This window comes from Pituophis catenifer, unplaced genomic scaffold (assembly GCF_029215685.1).
Source record: "Pituophis catenifer annectens isolate HBS135680 unplaced genomic scaffold, rPitCat1.0.hap2 SCAF_2, whole genome shotgun sequence".
NCBI lineage: Eukaryota > Metazoa > Chordata > Lepidosauria > Squamata > Colubridae > Pituophis > Pituophis catenifer.
In genome coordinates this window covers 269,766,830-269,781,816 of record NW_027256882.1, presented here as the reverse complement: position 1 = coordinate 269,781,816, position 14,987 = coordinate 269,766,830, and positions in this window count along the sequence as shown.

Sequence of the window (14,987 nt, the reverse complement as noted above, 5' to 3'; positions counted from 1 at the left end):
ATTCACCTGGTGGGACCCAGAAGAAGGGCCTTCTCCGTGGTGGCTCCCTCTCTCTGGAGCATCATTTCCCCAGAGATTAGAATGGCCCCCACTTTAATACTCTTCCGGAAGGCACTGAAGACCTGGTTCTGTCAGCGGACCTGGGGAACCCAGAGCGGGATAGAGCCCATTAAATGGCTCGCGTGAGGTGTTGTCACTGGGGTGGGAGGTGGGGGGGGTGATTTTGTTATATTGTACTATATATTAATTTATTTGATTCTTTTTGTTAGTTTTTATGGTTTTAAATGTGGTTTTATATTCTGTAAGCTGCCTTGAGTTGCCATGGGTGAATAGGTGGCAATATAAATTCAATAAATAAAATAAATAAATCTATCCAAATGCCAATCAGGCATGATTATGTCTAACTTTCAAGGTCAGCCAAGAGTGGATGGCCGTATCTCACACCCAAAGCACAAACTTAAAAACTTTAGTGGTGTGAAATAGTAGGCCCAGTTGTATTATTTTTTAAAAAAAACCTTGGCTCCAACTCTACTCCTACTTGCTGTTTGAAGAAAACTAGTAACTTCCCAGGGTCATGCAGATGAGATAGAGAACTATAGAGATATCAGCTTATTAAATAAACGTCACTAGAGTTCTACTAATACTTTTGCCATTGAGCTGAAAAGTGATATTGATAGACAATCCATTAAAAATGGGAAATGTTTAGCATCCTCAGCCATGGAGGCTTTTCAGCTGAAAAATACACAGTATGATATATTGTGGTGGGTTTCAAAAAATTTTACTACCGGTTCTGTGGGAATGGCTTGATGGGCATGGCTTGGTGGGCATGGCAGGGGAAGGATACTGTAAAATCTCCATTCCCACCCCACTCCAGGGGAAGGATACTGCAAAATCCCCATTTCCTCCCAATCAGCTGGGACTTGGTAGGCAGAGAATAGGCTAGTCAGAATTTTTACTATCAGTTCTCCGAACTACTCAAAATTTCCACTACCGGTTCTCCAGAACTGGTCAGAACTTGCTGAAACCCTCATCTGCTACAGGAAGTTTTCAGCATATCGCTAACATTGGGATCAGAATTTCCATTGCTAAGCATGGCAGATTTTATGACCTTTTTTGCCATGATTGTTAAATGAATTACTATAGTTGTTAAGTGAATCATATGGCCATTAAGTGAATCCAATTCTCCCATTGACTTTGCTTGTCCGAAGCTGTCTGGAAAAGTCACAAATAGCACTCACAGGACCCCGGGACACTGCAACCATCATAAATACATGCTAGTTGCCTAAATTTTGATCATGTGACCCTGGGGACGCTGTGATGGTCTAAGTACAAGGACTTCATAAGAGCCTTGGTGGCGCAGCAGACGAAAGTGCTGTTAAGTAGCACCAGCTGCCTGCAATTACTGCAAGTTCAAATCCTACCAGGCTCAAGGTTGACTCAGCCTTCCATCTTTTCGAGGTAGGTAAAATGAGGACCCGGATTGTGGGGGCAATAAGCTGACTTTGTATAAAAAGAACACAGTTTGGGGGGGGGAGGGTGAAAGCCCTACTAAGCAGGTATATATAAAAGTATGAAGGCTATTGCTTAACGCATTGTAAGCCGCCCTGAGTCTCCGGAGAAGGGCGGCATATAAATCGAACCAATAAATAAATAAAATAAAATAATGGTAAGTCACTTTTTCAGTGCTGCTGTGACTTGAAATGGTCACTAAACGAATGGGTGTAATCAAGTGTAGTTGAACAAACACATCTGCCATTGTCAGTTTTGAAATCTTCCAATGAACCTACTCCTGAGGTCAAATAGAGATAAGCTAACAGGGTTCCAAGTTCAAAATTTGCCAATCAAAGCCTCATTCCTAACAATGAACATATAGTAAATGCCAGTCTGATTGCAGACAAAATGGCACCATCTGCATACCAGAGGGAGGCATCCACCAATTGAATAGAACCACAAGATTTGCAGGAGTCCCAAAATTACTAAGGGGAAAACCAGAAAACCAGCAAGTAATGGCATCACTCGGTAACCCCAGATAAAGTCACAGTCGGGAAAGGAAAGGAGAATATGGCATGGGGGCAGAACGGAATGCTTTGCTGGAAGAGTGGTTGTCCAGAACCTCCCAAAAGGAGCTCTCCTGTTAGGAAATACTTGGAGACCGACTTGAGAGTTACTTATCCCAAGTTCTTCTCTAGAGGCCATTATAAGCATTTGCTCTTCCTATAGCATTTTCTCTGGCAGCCAAGCCACAAGATTCCCACACTGCAACGCACAAAAACACAAGCAAAGAAAAAGTACAAGATGCTTCTTTTTTTTAAATGTGTGTAAATTCCATACAAAGACCGTAAACATCTTGAGAGGAATGTTGCAATCTCATTCTGAACTGTTTGTGCTTTCTGCAAGAGGGGGAAAATGCATACAAGAAGTTGATTGGTTTTTATTTTCCAGTTTATTCTCTTCCAAAGACTTGGGCTTTGTACGACCGATCTTTCTCTTCGGGTGCATGTCCTGCTATCTAGTCAATACACTGATGGGTTACAACCTGTTTTCAGCAGCTGACCCAGACATAACATCAGTGTTTCCTGATTAGATTGATACGGGTTTCTGTTATTTGCTTTTTTTGCACCCTGAGAAACAATTCTTTTTTGTTGTTGTACGGTAAACAGCATTGCAAGGCCCATATTAAATCATAATTATTTACTGGGCTGTTCGTGCACCTTTGTCCCTGAGGAGTGCGGTGACGTGAATTTACAGGAAGATCAGGGTATTTCTCACCAACAGCTTCCTGTTATTGATATGCCTTTGTTTAGTTGTGATCTTACTTTTAGCCTTTCAGATTCTCAAGGGAAAAATAAAACAGCACATTCCATAACACTGGAGACCATAGTTGGGTGTCTAACAAAATACTTTAAATTCTGGGCAATGGATTCCATGCTATATTATGTCAAGGTTTAAAAATAAACTAGCTTTTTTTTTAAAAAAAAAAAAGAATATTATTAGTTCAAATTATATTGCTTGGAGTAGCTGCAGTAAAGCCCCTGGGAGTACTTTGGTTGTAAACAACAACTTAAAACTATGTTCTTTGGAAGTACGTGGCACAGCCAGCTGAATATTTTGGTCAACCAAAATCCGAATCAACAGCGGAGCAATGGCTGTACAAATAAATTCCTTCGTGTGACTCTAAAACTGCTCTTGCCAGCCAAGCAAACGTTACTCATTGAGATGGCCACCACACTGGCCATTAAGGGAAGACACCAATCAGTGCATTAGGATGTCTGAAATACTTGTGACCATACCAAACCTCTGCACACATATCAGCTGCGAGGAATGCACATCCTAAAAAGACACTGCAGGTCTTTGCACAAATACAGGGGATTTCTACATAAAAGCTTGATTCTAGCTAGGAAAAGAATATCTTCACTTAGAAAACATGTTTAACAAAGCAGGCCTTTTTGGAACAGATTGAACTAATGCTGAGTACTCTGCATATTCATCTATTTTGTTAATGAGTTTAAAAGAGAAATTGATGAGGCATTATAGTCTGAAATACAGTCTCTTGCTGCCCTGAACCATGTCAATTCCTGATGTCCTACCTTAATTATACCATGATTATCAGAGAAAGATAAAGCCCAGACCTGTTATAAACAGTGAATTGTGCAGTAGTGTCCAAAATTGTGGAAACCTTTTGGGAAAAGTGTATTTTCTAAAACTAGCTAATAACACCACTTTTTTTTGGAGTAGTACCATAAAATTATATATCAATGGAAAGATAATTTAATCAAGAATTTTTATGAAGGATTTGCTATTAGAATAGCAGTTACAGTATAAAGAAGAAAAGTGAAACATGTAGAAAAAATGAGATATACAAAAATTATCACCATAGAAAAAATGAGATATACAAAAATTATCACATCAGTTAATACTTAGTTAGGTAATCTTTAGCACAAATTATGGCCTTACAATGTCTTCCCATGGAGTGAACCAAGTCTTTTAGTTCTGCAGCTGTTATAATGTGAAACCAAGATTGAATGATTGCTCCTATTAACTGGGTTTTATTGCTGGGTCGCTTCTGACTAACAAGTTTCTTTAGTCGGCTCCATAGATTTTCAATTGGGTTAAGACAGTGGTGAAATCCAATTTTTTTTTACTACCGGTTCTGTGGGCGTGGCTTGGTGGGCGTGGCAGAGGAAGGATACTGCTAAATCCCCATTCCCTTCCCACTCTTGGGGGAAGGATATTGCAAAATCTCCATTCCCTCCCCACTCTGGGGCCAGCCAGAAGTGGTATTTGCCGGTTCTCTGAACTACTCAAACTTTCCACTACTGGTTCTCCAAACTGATCAAACTTTCCGCTACCGATTCTCCAGAATCTGTCAGAACCTGCTGGATTTCAACCCTAGGTTAAGCTCTGGGCTATTCCCAGGCCATTCCAGCAGTAGAATATGATTATCTTGAAACTCCAAAAAAAAAAAGTGGTGTTATTAGCCATCAAGCCTCAATTTTGGCCACTACTGTACTGGAGAAGGAACAATAGGGAACACTAATGTGGGGGTGCATTGTCCTCCCCAGTAGGAAGGTATTGTATTTATCATCATAAGGAGTTTATTAATGACAATCCTTTCTCACCCCCTGAGTGTGTATTCCAAGAGCAGAAACATATTGATACTGTGCAATCCTCTCTATCTGCCTGTTCAATCTAAATAGGTCAGTCAGATTTACTGTACTTTCAGACAATTGGTAACAGCAACTGCTCTTCAGACTGGCGAGAATGATAAAAGCTGGGTTGGTTTTGACATTTTTCTACCTTCAAACTTGTTTAAAGTTAATTACCTCTGCTTTGCGGACAGGATCACATGTTCTCTGAGATGTTTTTCTGTAAAATAATTTAAGGAACAAAGATTAGGCAGTCTGGGCTCTCAAACACAAACCATGGTAAAAAAGAAATCAGTTCACTGATATCTATTATCTACACATGGAACATATGTGTACATGCTATATTCATACTGCTTTGGTTCCTTACATACACATTCTTTCATTCTTCCCCCTCAGCTGGAGGGACACTGCCCCATTACTTTAAAATGATATCTTTGGATGTGTTCATTTGCAGACTCACCCTTATTTTGCTGGATCAGGAATGTCCAAACTTGGCAGCTTTAAGACTTGCAGACTTTAACTCCCAGAAATGGTTGTTGCATGGCTGGCTGGGGAATTCTGGGCGTTGAAGTCTAGATTAGATTAGATTAGATTAGATTAGATTAGATTAGATTAGATTAGATTAGGAGTTGGAAGGGACCTTGTAGGCATTGGTGGGATTCAGCCAGTTCGCACCACTTCGGGAGAACCGGTTGTTAACTTTCTGAGCAGTTTGGCAAACTGGTTGTTGGAAGAAATCATTAGGGCAGAGAACCGGTTCTTAAATTACTTGAATCCCACCACTGCTTGTAGGTCATCTAGTCCAACCCCCTACCCAAGCAGGAGACACCATTTCTGACAGATGGCAGTCGAGTTGTCAGGTTGGGTTTTTTTCTGGAATGCTGATACGAGTCTCTTCTTGGAAGCTTTCAGTGATGAAGTTTCCACAACTTCCAAAGGCAACTTCTGTTCCATGTTCTCACGGTCAGAAAATTTTTCTTTATTAAGTCTTAAAGTTGCCAAGGTTGGACACCCTTGTGCTAGATGGAGCTTTTGACCTCTATCCCAATAAGCTCTTTGAGCATGACTGATCTTTCATGACCCCCAGCATCTTATTCATTGTAATGGATTAGGGAATGAATAAGGCGGTGGCCATAATACTTGAAAATTCTTTATCAGGGTTACAGCCTTAGGTCACAATGTTCACGTCTATCAGCTGTTACATTGCTTATCTCCTTCACTGGGAAAGTTATTCACTGGTCCTTTGGCACCATTCTGTCTGAAAGTTGCATTGTTTCCATCAACTGAGGATAAGTTGCAATTTTCCTGAAAAGAGCAGTTTCCTTTTTTTATATAGAAAAGGTTTCACCCAGCCCTCTATTAATCCAAAAAGATTAACAGAAAAGACTTCACTCACCATGCTCTTAAAAAATTGCAAATAATATGAAATGACACAACAAAATCCATAGCTTCATAAGGATTGAAAAACACTGTTAAAGTCTCTCTTAATTTTTCTCTGTCCCTGTCCCTCTCCTTCTCCCTCTCTTTCTCTCTCTCTTCTTATGAAGAGAAGTAATGCTTATCACTGAAAATGGTAATATAAAAATAATAAGTAATTCTTTCCATATATTTTACAAATAATTGGCAGTCTGTAGAGATTCTCAGTCATCCAGGTCCTGGTTGTCTCAAAGGTGCTTTTTCAGGAGGCAACTGCCTCCTGCACTTTCTTGTTTTTTCTTTGAAGATGTTTCGCTTCTCATCCAAGAAGCTTCTTCAGCTCTGACGGGATAGTGGGGAATGGAAGGATTTATACTCCTTGCAGACAGCTGGTCATTTGCATCCTTTTAGAAGGTTATTGAAGCACTTGGACGTTTATCTGTGTCCTCAGGGTCACCTGAGTAGTGCATCTGGTTCCTGTAGTCTGCAATTTTTCTCTGGAAATCCATTCCTACTCCCACATTCAAAGGGTGTTCATCCCAAATTGCATAGCTAAATGTCTGTAGAGATTCCCAGTCATCCAGGTCATAGTTGTCCCAAAGGCACTTTTTCAGGAGACAACTGGACTTTCCTGTTTTTTTCCTTGAAGATATTTTGCTTCTCATCCATGATTCACAAGAACGTTCATTTTTTTTGTTGCACATTCTACAAAGTACAAATAAATTTTAATGCCTAAAGGGCACTAAAACAGCATTATCTCGGTTAATAGTTTAATGGAGCTGGAATGAAGGATTAGGCTGACCCCAACAAAATGAGCTAACAATTACTTTCAGGTTCGAATATTCCCCTTTAGGGAAATAAAAGTCAACTCAGAAAAAAAAAAGTATGCTTCCAAATCTCCTAATCTCTGCGTCAGGCAAAAATGTTATAAAAAGCATAGCAATTGAAACAGTAAGATGATTTGAGTTTAAACTGATAACATTTGCATGGTCTAATTCAAGATATTGGGACAGTAAAGGCCCCAGATCAGAATGTTGGTTGTTTTAATTCAATGTTTCTTAAACTTGGCAAGTTTAAAATGGGTGGACTTCAACTCCCAAAATTCTGGGCTAGCTAGGGATCTTAAATTTGGTAAAGTTGAGAAACACTGCTTTAGTTGATTAAAATAGTAAACAAAAGAATAAGAAAAGAACCAGTATGGGACAATGGGACAATGAAGTGATACATTAAGTCCTATATTAGTGCTGTAGTCCCAAAAGCTATGAAACAACCTAGGACCAAACTCTGTAAAATAGACTAGCAAACCTTCCAATAAAGGAGAGTTTCAAACACAGGTAAAAAGCCTCTATATAAAGGGATGTCCTCACTGCACTAGGATATATGGTCATGCAAAATCTCTCTTGGGCAGCATTTCAGTGATCTTTTTCTAAATCTCTATTTCCATTTGGAAAATCCAAATGTTCTATTAATTCTAAATTTCACTTCCAAATTATTCTGCTAATGAAATAGGGCTGGATCCAGGGTTGAAATCCAGCAGGTTCTGACAGGTTCTGGAAAACCGGTAGCGGAAAGTTTGAGCAGTTCAGCGAACTGGTAATGGAAAGTTTGAGTAGTTCAGAGAACCGACAAATACCACCTCTGACTGGCCCCAGAGTGGGGTGGGAATGGAGATTTTGCAATATCCTTCCCCCAGGGGAAGGATTGGGGATTTAGCAGTATCTTCCCCTGGAGTGGGGTGGGAATGGAGATTTTGCAGTATCCTTCCCCTGCCACGTCCACCAAGCCACGCCCATTAAGCCACACCATGCCCACCAAGCCACGCCCACAGAACCAGTAGTAAAAAAATTGGATTTCACCACTGGCTGAATCTGCATATAATGTTAGACCTGAACTGTCAATAATCTAATAATCTAATATAACGGAGATGAAGAGTTTGATATATAAATAAAATAAATCTACATAACTTCATTCAAAGGAGATCTAGAAAATCATAAATAGTAAGAAGCAAAAGAAAAAAAAAACCCCAAGAGAACAGTTTTCTTAAATGGTACTGACCAAGAAAGCTAACTTTGCCAAGATAAACACATATCTCTAAAGCTGGCTAGGAGTGCTTAGGTTTCCTTTGAAGGAAAGAAAAGAATGTTTGAAATGCATTCTATAAGGAAGAGCTATAAAAGAGTTAGGGAAGTATTATAGGAGGCCAAACAAATCCAAAATAAAAATCAGGAATAGCATGCTAAAAATAGCAAGTAGGAAAATGTGTCACAGCTGCAAGGACTCTCTTGCATTCTCCTCTTCCATTGTATTCCATTCTTCAGGTCTTGCTAATATTGTTTTTGGATTTCAATAGCTTTTCAGTTTTGTGTTTTGGCCTTGTTCTTCAAAAATAGACCTAGGAAGAGAAGGAATGCTTTGATCTTCATTTCTGCACTTTGAAAATCCATTTCTCATCATGTTGACAAGCACAGAATTCTCCAAGTAGTACATTTTAAAATTAAAAAGACAACCAATATTATTTTCCTAATATTTTGCTATCAATTTGTGGTTGACACAAAGATTTTTAGAATTATTCTGTTGCTTTTGTTCTGATTATTTGTTTAAGAATACTCTACTTTTTCTCAGAATCTGCAGAGTGATTTACAACATTAGAGCAGTATGAATAAAACCAGTGACAAATAAATAGGATCACAGAATAATTAAAGGAAATGGGTAATTTAGGCCAGCAAATCCAACATACTCTGTGCAACTATTCAAATAAAAATATCCACAATTGTTACCAACATTTGGCTAAAAACCTCCACCCAATCTTCTTAGATAATAATTGTTAACTAGGTGCCATCAAGTCAGGTTTGACATCTGATGATTGTGATTGGACGAACGTTCACCATCTTGACCTGACTGTAATAATAAATAAGAATGCCATAAAAATATCAGAGTACATATTCTCTAACTGGAGTCAGGAAGAGGGAAATAAAGAGTAATGTGCCAATGTGGGTAATTTAATATGAGATTGTTCTGTAATAGGCAAGTGAATGATATATAAATAAGAAGTGAAAATGGACAAAGCTATCTAAAGACATTTTGATGCCCTTGGTTAAGAACAAGATGGATTTATACATGGATTTATGCATAGAAACCATATCATGCTCTAGTCCCTGAAAAGTTTATGGTGGTTGATCTTTATCTTTCCATGGTTATCAATGGCATCGGAAAGCTAAGTTCATTTAACTCTGGTATAGAAGCCATTAAGTTGAGACTGCTGTGAAGCCGAAGTGCTTTTGTTCAAAGGTTTTTGAGAATTTGAATATTAAAGTAGTATTGGTATTGTTCTGTCCCTTTTTTTCTTCATTCAATCAAGTGTGTCCAATTCTCAGAAATAGCCTGAACATATCCCTGCTGCAGGGATGAAATCCAGCAGGTTCTGACAGGTTCTGGAGAACCGGTAGTAGAAATTTTGAGTAGTTCGGAGAACCGGCAAACACCACCTCTGGCTGGCCCCAGAGTGGAGTGGGAATGGAGATTTTGCAGTATCCTTTCCCTAAAGTGGGGTGGGAATGGAGATCTTGCAGTATCCTTCCCCAGCCACGCCCACCAAACCACACCATGCCCACCAAGCCACGCCCACAGAACCGGTAGTAAAAAAAAATTGGAATTTCACCACTGCCCTGCAGTATTCTTGTCAAGGTTTGTCAGAAATGGTTTATCATTACTTCCTTCCTAGGGAGGAGAGTGACTGGGCCCAAGGTCCCCTGCTGGCTTTGTGACTAAAGCAGTACTATAACTCACCGTCTCCCATTTTCTAGTTGGATGCCTTAATCACTACACCAAACTGATCTCTTGTTATCTTTAGCCTCCTGATACCGGTAGTTGTTGCCGGTATTTTGTAAGCCAACTTGGGAGAATTGGAATACTAAAAGAGTGGCCTAAATATTTTGGAATAAAGAATTGAACAAATGCTTTCTTTAAAATGGACAAAGCTATCCAAAGACATTTTGCTGCCCTTGGTTTTGAGCACCAAGGTGAACTAAAGGATGGATGGGCATAGAACTGAAATACGAAACTGTGAATATAATATATCAAGGATTTGTTTTTGAGGAATGAAATTTGTCAGAGGTTATCTGCTATCTGTCATCAGTTTATGAGAGTTAGAGAGTGTTCCTATACATATTTTCTGCATTTGCTGGGTGGATGGATGGGAGGATTACACTACTATCTCTTCTAGTTTGTTCCATAGGCTTACTCTTTTGTAATTGTGTTTAGATTGCAACCACCAAGAATGATTAAAAAATAGCAAGGATGGCTAATAACTATTATGAATTGCATGTTAAAACTAATGTTATACTCACCACTTGTACAATGTTATCACAAAAAATAATATCACAGTCAGCATTTAACTAGTTTTGAACCCCAACAGTCAATTTTGTCTTTTCCAAAATAAAATGAGTTCATATTGATATCCAATAAGGAAAAAAACAAATACCCATTTGTAGGTCATCCAAGTGTCTGTCAAGGAGTCAGATTCAACTTGGGAAATTTCTGTCTTCTCCAGACACAATAAAAACAGGAAATATTTACCAAATTTCCAGGTGTCAGGAAATACTTTCAAAACTTTGCAGTGATCAAAACAGCTATTTAAAGAGATACGGTGCTCTAGACAGGTGTTAATTATGATACCTAACTTTCAAAATATATGCTTTGGTACCCGTGGGATAGATTAATCTCTGTTCTTTAGCACCCTGTAAAAGGGATGTGGAGACTGACCTTTGAAAGATAGCATGAAAGCTGTTTTCCTCATTAACATTCATGAACACTAAGGTTTTATAAAACTAAAATTTCATACATTTCTCATTTATCCTTTTCTCTTGTCAAGACCTTCTGGGTATAAGCAACATTCTTCACATCCTAACACACAGAGTAACCACAAAAAAGGTTATATATTAAGTTATTTATTTATGATCCCAGACTAATAAAATACAGGAAAGTACAAAATTTAAAATACAGGGGAAAAGCAAATGTGAAACCATTAATGAGAAGAGGATATCACCCAGCTTCTGTAAATTGTAGTTATATCTAGAAATCAGGCAACCTTTATAGTGGCTGTCCAAGTTAGGTCTTGCAAAAGGAAGATTGTAATTTCTTGATCAGAGAAAAACTAAAATTTCTGATAATCCAATGATTATGAGTACCAGACAACATGGGTGCTACAATGGACAGTATAACAATACATGTATCACTGACCCAGTCTCTGTAATGGGCAAACATATATTTCTTTTGGTATGGAAGACTGTTAAATCTGCCTAAGGTCTTGGTAATAGATAGTGCACCAATCTAAGCCAGGATGTTACAGTGTGGAGATAACTAGGAGTCATCCATGCCATGGAGAACTTTCAATTGTGCCATTAGAGGGCTGGATGATTTTGACCCTATCATTTTATAGATCTTAATCCCAAATACTTTGTTTTAGTTCATTTATTTTTATTTATTTATTTTTTATTTATTTGTCAAGTACATACTAGATAATATATATAAGTATAAGCACGAATTGAATACATAAAATGAATACAATTAAAGGGAACGTTAGGACAGGGATGGTAAGCACACTGATGCTCTTATGCACGCCCCTTACAGACCTTTTAGGAATGGGGTGAGGTCAACAGTAGCCAGTCTCAGGTTAAAATTGTGGGGGTTTGGGGAAGAAACCACAGAGTCAGGTAGTGCATTCCAGGCGTTGACAACTCTGTTACTGAAGTCGTATTTTCTGCAGTCTAGTTTGGATCGGTTTACCATGAGTTTGTATCTATTGTGTGCTCGTGTATTGTTGTGGTTGAAGCTGAAGTATTCATTGACAGGTAGGACATTGTAGCAGATGATTTTATGAGCTATGCTTAGGTCATACCGAAGGCGGTGTAGTTCTAAATTTTCTAAGTCTGGTGGCATAAGGTATTTTGTTGCGAGCGGAGGAGTGGAGGACTCTTCTTGTGAAATATTTCTGGACACGTTCAATTGTATTAATGTCCAATATGCAGTGCAGGTTCCAGACAGATGAGCTGTATTTGAGAATTGGTCTAGCAAATGTTTTGTATGCTCTGGTTAGTAGTGTAATATTACCGGAGAAGAAGCTACGCAAGATTAGGTTTACAACCCTTAATGCCTTTTTGGCAATGTTGTTACAATGGGCTTTGGCACTTAGATCATTTGATATGAGTACTCCAAGGTCCTTGACAGAGTGAGGGTCGTCTGTTAGGTCATATCCGCCCAGGTTGTATTTTGTGTTCTGATTTTTTTTTTTTTGCCAATGTGTAAAACAGAGCATTTGTTGGTTAAGATTTGGAGTTGCCAATTGTTTGACCATTCCTTTAAGGCTTTATCTTGGCTGAGTGATGATGCTATAAGGGATGAGAGACCAGATCGGAATCAGAATTTGCCTCTTTAAATCTATCCAGTAGGGTGAGATGAACCAGATATTTCCTCCCCAAAATTTGTTTCAACGAAAATTCAAGTTAGCTCAGTTTCATGTGGGCTCCAAGAGAAATGCAAACAAATTCTAGTGAAATGAGGACATAAGCTTAGAACATGGAACTTCAGAACTGGATTGTAGGTACCTTTTGGGGAGTCCATCATAACTATGAATGGTCACTAAGAGAAAAGTTGTAAGTTGAAGACTACCTGTAGAAAGCTCACAAAGTTGATTATTCCACAGGATGAAGAATTGAAGTAGATGTCTAGGCACTTGAAATCTTTAACTTCCTCATTTGGTCTTTTGTTATCTTCCCATTTAATAGCAGACTTAAAACAGTTTCCAAAGAAAATTGGAGGAGCCTTGGCTTTTGTGAAATTGACTTCAATAAATTGCTTAGAACAATAGGACACTAAATCAGCTAAGCGTCTGTAAAAGCGCACCTGGGATACAGGTAAAATGGCCAGGTCTTTTGCATTCAAGAGAATTGAAATAGGACAGTGGGCAAGAGAGGGTGAAATTCTGATTTAGAAAGGGTCACAATCATGTCATTTATATAAAACAGTGATGGCTAACTTTTTTGCCATCGCATGCCAGGAGAGGGGGTGCAGGTGAGTCGTGCACGCATGTGCCCACACCCATAATTTTATGTACCCGTCCCCACGCATGCACGCGTGACCCCCCCTTCCCATGCTCCTGGCACGCGATGGCCCAATAGGCCTGTTTTTCTCTCTCACCTGATTCCAGAGCCTCTCTAGGAATCTGGGGAGGGTGAAAATGGCCTCCCCGCCCCGGAGACCCTCTGGAGGCCAGAAACGGCCCATTTGCCAACTTCTGGTGGGCCCAGAAGGCCTGAAAATCAGCTGGCCGGCGCACACATGCGCGCCAGAGCTGATCTTGCGTGCCCACTGATATGGCTACGCGTGCCACCTGTGGCATGCGTGCCATAGGTTTGCCATCACAGGTATAGAAGTTGAAAAAAAGAGTCACAGATAGAAACAGGAGAGGTTAAATCACTATTAAAGTTGCCTATAATTTGCATTCTGTTTTGATATAACAAAATTATCAGCTTGAGAAAGTGACAATCAATGGATGCTAGTTTCCTCCCTAGTCTCTCATGAGAAATAGAGGAATAGAGTCAAAAGCTGCCCTTAAGTCAATATAAGCAGCATAACGGGTGCCATGAATAAGGATAGAGTATTTTTCAGCTAGTCCTCAACTTATGACCACAATTGGGACTGAAACATCTGTTGCTAAGCAATGTGGTCATTAAGTGAGTTGTGCCCAACTTTACAACCTTTTTTGCTGTGGTTGTTGGACGCCCCATGAGAAGGTCATAAGTGGCATTCACATGAATCCAGGATGCTGCAATCATTGTAAATGCATGCTGGTTGCCAAGCACCCAAATTTTGATCACATGTCTGCAGGGACACTGCAGCATTTATACTGCAAGGACTGATCATAAGTCACTTTTTCAGCACTGTTGTAACTTTAGTCATTAAACAAATGGTTATAAATCAAGGAAATTACATATTAATCCATTGTAGAATATCCTGATCTAAAACCCACTTGCACAGGAGTCAAGATTTTCCCTCAGTACATCCAATCTAAATGTTTGCAGTATAAAAACCAGGCATAGAGTTTGCTAATTACTGACACTAAAATAATTGGGCAACACATAGCTGAATTTTGCTTATTGTTTTTCTTGTATATTGGAAGAGTATTAGAATTAAGCCATTCTTTGGTGAGCAAAAAAGTATAATTATTGGCACTAAATAGGTGATTTCTAACCCCGAGGGAAAAAATGAAAATGGAGAACATGTATGTTCATAAAGCATGGGTTATCTAAGGATTACCAGTACTTTTTATTCTCTAGGCTTAGTCATTCAATTTTGTGGATTTTTTTTTAAAGTCAAAGTGTTCATGTGATATAAATTAAATTACACTCACATACACTAAAATAGCTATAAGTCTAATAGCTATAAGACTAATGCTATAAGCATTAGTCTTCAACTTTTAACATTTTCAGGTTTTTTTTTTTTTTTTTTTTTAAATACTCTGTTTTTATGTCTTCTTGTCTGACATAAAATTCTGGTTACCATGTTCAATGTTTCAAGTTACAACGAAGTGAATAGTATAAACCTCCAAATCTGATAGAGTTAGATGTAGAGAACATTTTTGAAAAGTGTGATCAAGTACTATATGTGATGCTTCATTAACATAGAAGGACTTTCTATTTCCACAGATTTATGTATAAGCATATCTCAAATGGTTGAGTGATTGTAATATAAGACATCTGTTCCAATGAAAGGCTAAGTTTTACTTGTTATTGCAACCTCAATGTGAGTGGATCTTCCAAGGAATTTTTGACATGATTAATTAACATGCTGATCAGGGGTGGGTTCTACTTACCTTTACTACCGGTTCACAACGGGATTGCGCGTGCACATTTGCTTCACTTGAGCACG